Consider the following 6535-nt stretch of genomic DNA (forward strand, 5'->3'; position numbering starts at 1 on the left):
AAATGTTGATGTCCTCACAAGGTGTGTGTGTGTGTGTGTGTGTGTGTGTGTGTGTGTGTGTGTGTGTGTGTGTGTGTGTGTGTGTGTGTGTGTGTGTGTGTGTGTGTGTGTGTGTGTGTGTGTGTGTGTGTGTGTGTGTGTGTGCGTGCGTGTGCGCGAGAATGAGGTGCGAGGGAAAAAAAACATATAAACAGATAAATTAGCGTGGCAAAGAAAAAAGGACACGAGGAAGAAACATAATGAGACCAAATCCCCGAGACAAATGATTTAGAGTCTGAGGGTGTAGCCGTTGTGCTAATGCACGCACGCTAGTATCCTTACTGGTACACGTACACAGAAAATACAGTCTTTAATGTTCAAATTACAGACCTGAAAAGTTTGCCTGCCTTTATGGTGTTTTAAATTAAGGCAGTGGTTCTCAAACTTTTAAAAAAATAAAACAAATAGCACGTCTGCAAGCTCGCAGCGCATGCACTGTGAGCTTGCAGATCTGCTATTTTTCAACAGCCAACATATTTAGGATAAAGTTCAAATGATTTTGATCCTGTAGTAAGTACTTTTGCTGGGGACCATCTGGAACCCCACCCCAAGGGTCCCCGGCCCGGTCCCCGGCCCGGACCCCACTTTGAGAACCAATGCTTTAAGGGTGCTCTGGCGCTGCAGTGGTAAACTAGCTGCCCACCACCAACGCAGAGTGTTGGGGGTTTGAATCCACCGCCGTGCATCCGGCTTTGACGAGCGTCTATCTATACGAACACGATTATTGGCCCGTGTTCAGGGGACGGAAGCCAGGGCTCGGAGAGGGATATGTGTCTCTGCCACGCTGGGCAAGACCTATGCTGTGGAGTGGAATTTGGCGGAAAATTACGTTGATGCTTTACAAATCCGTTTACATTATCCGTGTATGAAACAAGTGTTGTGATTGGTTTATGTATGTACACATACTGTATATACATACGGTATATGTTTTGTTTTCCATATAAGAAATGTTTTTTAGAATTGATTGTGAAAAAAGTTCCAGCATGTGTCTCCACAGTAAGCTGAATTATAAAATGTGTGAATGGAGTTTCTAGGTGAAAGTGTTTTTTTGACGTGCCAATATCTGCCATTGAGCCCCATTGTGAATTTCTCAAATTTGAAAGCACTATATTTCTAAAACTATGAAACATTTAAAAGATTTCTTTTCAGGCACCAGTCCACCGTAAGATTAACCTAAATAGGTTTGAATGGGGTTTCTAGGTGTAAGTATCTAGGACTAGTAGCATGCCAAAGTTTGTGCTCAAATACTGGGGGTTCATAATTTCCCCTCCCTATTCCAAAGCCCCCCCAGGTACATTATATATTTAAACTATTTTCAGCAATGGTAGAATAATTTTTTCAGTGGGTAGATCTCGTTGAGCTCGTCATTTTGAAAGTAGATCTCACGTCATAAATGTGTGGGCACCCCTGATGTAGGAATAGTAGCATGCTAAAGTTTGTGCTATTGCCATTGAGAATGCATTGGGCGTTTAAGTTAAATAACTCAGAAACTACAAATCATTTCAAAGTAAAAAGTTCCAGCATGTGTCTCCACAGTAAGCTGAATTATAAAATGTGAATGGAGTTTCTATAGGTGAAAGTGATTTTTTGACGTGCCATAGAGCTGCCATTGAGCCCCATTATAAATTTCTCATTTGAAAGCACTATATTTCTAAAACTATGAAACATTTCAAAGATTCCATTTCAGGCAAACATGTCCACCGTAAGATGAACCTAAATAGGTTTGAATGGGGTTTCTAGGTGTAAGTATGTAGGACTAGTAGCATGCCAAAGTTTGTGCTATTGCCATTGAGAATGCATTTGGCGTTTAAGTTAAATACTGGGGGGACATATTTTGACAGTAGAAACATGTCCACCGTAAGATGAACCTAAATAGGTTTGAATGGGGTTTCTAGGTGTAAGTATGTAGGACTAGCAGCATGCCAAAGTTTGTGCTATTGCCATTGAGAATGCATTGGGCGTTTAGGTTAAATAACTCCGAAACTACAAATCATTTCAAAGTAAAAAGTTCCAGCATGTGTCTCCACAGTAAGCTGAATTATAAAATGTGTGAAAGTGTTTTTTTGACGTGCCAATATCTGCCATTGAGCCCCATTGTGAATGTTGTTGATCCGATTGTCTTCGGAGTGCGGTATAGTCATCAGTCATGTTTACTTTTTGTCTGTTTCTTTTATGGTTAGGTTTTGTCTCCTTTTTTGTATGTTTTTGCTATTTTTTTAATCTGTAAATTACTGGTTAAACATTCTTGAAATGCCTGTATACCAAAAATCATAATAAACAGATCATACCCGGGGGAAATACATCTGACGGATGTCCCGGCCCGACATTTGCGGCTTATCTCTGCCTTAGGTTGTGACCAGGCTTTTCTCTTGGCAGACGAGTAAGGCTGGGACGGACGCTATGTATCTGCAGGTAATGCTACGGGCTGGGGGGAGTGGGGACGAAGGCTCTCTCTACGTCATCCCGGTGGGGGCTCCTCGCTGGCAGGTGAGCCAGTAGAATCACGTCCTCCCGGTGGGGGCTCCTCGCTGGCAGGTGAGCCAGTAGAATCACGTCCTCCCGGTGGGGGCTCCTCGCTGGCAGGTGAGCCAGCAGAATCACATCCTCCCGGTGGGGGCTCCTCGCTGGCAGGTGAGCCAGCATAATCACATCCTCCCAGTGGGGGCTCCTCGCTGGCAGGTGAGCCAGTAGAATCCGCAGTGACAGCACACAAGGTTTGTGGGGAGGAATCATTTGGCATACGATAATAAACTTACGGAATAAATAATGGTGATTTTACACAACATGCATGCAGGAGCCTTGGTGTGTCTCTCTCATATAAAGCTTAAAATATCTTTAAAGCAATACACATTATATACACAATACACAACGTTGACACATTTGTAGATGATTTGGGTTGTGTAGTTGTAGTTACCATGTCATCATGATATAACTAGTCCAATGGGCCAGATATCTGTTGCTCCGTTGACATTAATCATATACGGAAATATAGTAGCTCCTCAAGATATACTGTAACATCACAAACCCTGCAGTACAACCTCTATACACAGTGCAACCTCGCAGACTTCACCTCCCTCCCCAGCCTCCCATTTGTCTTCCTTTTCTTCCCTTTTCATTTTTTTCTTCTACTATGCACTCCAACATCCATCCGTCTATGTCGGCTTTCCCCGCGATTTACCTGTTGGTCTCCCGGGGTTGCGTCGACGCCGGCACTAGGCCCGCGCGTGTGTGCGCTCGTGTGTGTGTGTGTGCGTGTGTGTGTGTGTGTGTGTGCGCGCGCACACCCTCCAGCTTTGTCAGAACAGCGTGTTCGCCACTTGAAAGCCATGCCTATATTCTGGGGAGGAACATTCACCAAAAATTGCAGATCTACAAGCTCACAACAAGCTCACAATCTGCAAATGTTTGACGAACAGATTTGGCGTAGACGGAAGCAACCGGTAAAATAGTCCAAGACTGGGCGGTTTATGTCATGTAGTTAAGCCCGCGTTGGTACGTTATGTGTGTGTGTGTGTGTGTGGGGGGGGGGATGTTGCATGCCCCGAAAATAAACCATCCGCAACATTGTAGATCGGCATAAATTAGGGACCCACTCCTCCTCTGTCCTCTCCCTCGGCAGCCCATTAGCTGGGCGTCCCAGCATCGCCTCGCCTCTATTTAGGTTTGTGTTCATTAGCTGCGTGAGTTTAGCGTGCGTGGGAGGGAGGGGGGGGGGGGGGGTAGGGCAGTTGTGCTGTAACCTCCTTTCTCTCTCCTCTTACCCTCTCATCCTGCTCTCCCCACAGTTTTTATTTATTTATTTTTTGGTCCTATATTCTGGAAGTCCCTTGTCTATCTGTCTTTCTGTCTCGTTGCGCGCTCTCTCTCTCTCGATCTCTCTGCCTCTCTTGCTCTGTCTCTCTCTCTCTCCCTAACCATTCAGCAATGTTTCAAGGCTGTAAACATTTAATGTTGTGTGTGTGTGTGTGTGTGTGTGTGTGTGTGTGTGTGTGTGTGTGTGTGTGTGTGTGTGTGTGTGTGTGTGTGTGTGTGTGTGTGTGTGTGTGTGTGTGTGTGTGTGTGTGTGTGTGTGTGTGTGTGTGTGTGTGTGTGTGTGTGTGTGTGATTGTAAGGGACATCAGCGGTGACACCGGTGCTGTTTCATTAAGTGTGAGCAGACACAGCACATACATCACACAACTACCCACAATGCTTAGGGACAGCCGCCCGCCATCCTAGTCAGGTGGCTTAGCAAAATCACCCCCAATGGGTCCACTAGAAATGTCAAAACTTCACACAATCATCTTCATCAATATCCATTAAAAAAATAAGCCTTTTGGCCTATAACTCATGAACCGTACCATAAAAAATCATATTCCTTTGATCATGACGCAATTTACCATGTAGGCCATGCCCATTTCTGCTTACCAGTAAGTTTTCTACAAAACATACGCTACAACACACATTTGTTTGAGAATTGGTGTGAGAATAAGATTTTGTATTGTGTGACCTACAGTCTAAGAGTTATAGGCCAATAAGGGAATTGGCCTGTTTTTTTTTAAGCCAATAATTTGACGACCAGATCATGGGTCAGTAGGAAACTGCTATACCAGATCATGGGTCAGTAGGAGACTGCTATACCAGATCATGGGTCAGTAGGAGACTGCTATACCAGATCATGGGTCAGTAGGAGACTGCTATACCAGATCATGGGTCAGTAGGAGACTCCTATACCAGATCATGGGTCAGTAGGAGACTCCTATACCAGATCATGGGTCAGTAGAAGACTGCTATACCAGATCATGGGTCAGTAGGAGACTGCTATACCAGATCATGGGTCAGTAGGAGACTGCTATACCAGATCATGGGTCAGTAGAAGACTCCTATACCAGATCATGGGTCAGTAGGAGACTCCTATACCAGATCATGGGTCAGTATGAGACTGCTATACCAGATCATGGGTCAGTAGAAGACTGCTATACCAGATCATGGGTCAGTAGGAAACTGCTATACCAGATCATGGGTCAGTAGGAAACTGCTATACCAGATCATGGGTCAGTAGGAAACTGCTATACCAGATCATGGGTCAGTAGAAGACTCCTATACCAGATCATGGGTCAGTAGAAGACTCCTATACCAGATCATGGGTTAGTAGGAGACTGCTATACCAGATCATGGGTCAGTAGGAAACTGCTATACCAGATCATGGGTCAGTAGGAGACTGCTATACCAGATCATGGGTCAGTAGAAGACTCCTATACCAGATCATGGGTCAGTAGGAGACTCCTATACCAGATCATGGGTCAGTAGGAGACTCCTATACCAGATCATGGGTCAGTAGGAGACTCCTATACCAGATCATGGGTCAGTAGAAGACTCCTATACCAGATCATGGGTCAGTAGGAGACTCCTATACCAGATCATGGGTCAGTAGGAGACTCCTATACCAGATCATGGGTCAGTAGGAGACTGCTATACCAGATCATGGGTCAGTAGGAGACTGCTATACCAGATCATGGGTCAGTAGGAGACTGCTATACCAGATCATGGGTCAGTAGGAGACTGCTATACCAGATCATGGGTCAGTAGGAGACTGCTATACCAGATCATGGGTCAGTAGGAGACTCCTATACCAGATCATGGGTCAGTAGGAGACTCCTATACCAGATCATGGGTCAGTAGGAGACTGATATACCAGATCATGGGTCAGTAGGAGACTGCTATACCAGATCATGGGTCAGTAGGAGACTGCTATACCAGATCATGGGTCAATAGGAGACTCCGCTGGTCTCCAACAAACCTAAATAGAGATTTTTTTGCAAACCAAAAAAATCTCATGGGCTTTAATTAACACAATATTTGCCACACACGACCTAAAAGGTCTTCATCAGAGTCATGATGACCTTTTAGGTCGAAACGTTAGTCGTTTGTATACTAGCACCTAAATAAAAGGCTTAACATGTCCATGCTGCTCCAGTGTCCTCTCCTCCTTCTGCATCAAGTGTCCTTGTTCCTGTGATGCACCGGACCAGCCGTGTTAGGCTAGAGGCGCGTTGGTAGACTCCCTTTGTCCTTTTTAACCATGTTAGATTCATTGGAAACACCTGCCCTTAGTTCTGATGACTCGAAAATGAGAGCAAGTAAAAAACAGATCTACAAGCTCCTTGTGGATCTGCTATTTTTAACTAGTTAGACTATGGAGACTAGTTAGACTATTTCTGCCACAGACAGACAGACAGACAGACAGACAGACAGACAGACAGACAGACAGACAGACAGCAGAGATATGCACCATGGCACTACGTGGGTGTCGTAATAAATCTCACAGATGCGTTTATCTTTTCGGTGACTTGCTACTACTTGAGCATGTATGGGGGGTGGGGGGTGGAGTCACTCTGCAGTCATAGCTCTGTCTGCATAGTAATTGGTTGGGTAGGCGTCCATACTGTTTTAATGCATAAATATATCAAGCCGTGGAATGACTATTTAATGGTGTGTGGAATTAGAGATGGAAGCG

The sequence above is a fragment of the Electrona antarctica genome (genome assembly GCF_951216825.1).
Source record: "Electrona antarctica genome assembly, chromosome: 14".
Taxonomy (NCBI): Eukaryota; Metazoa; Chordata; class Actinopteri; order Myctophiformes; family Myctophidae; genus Electrona; species Electrona antarctica.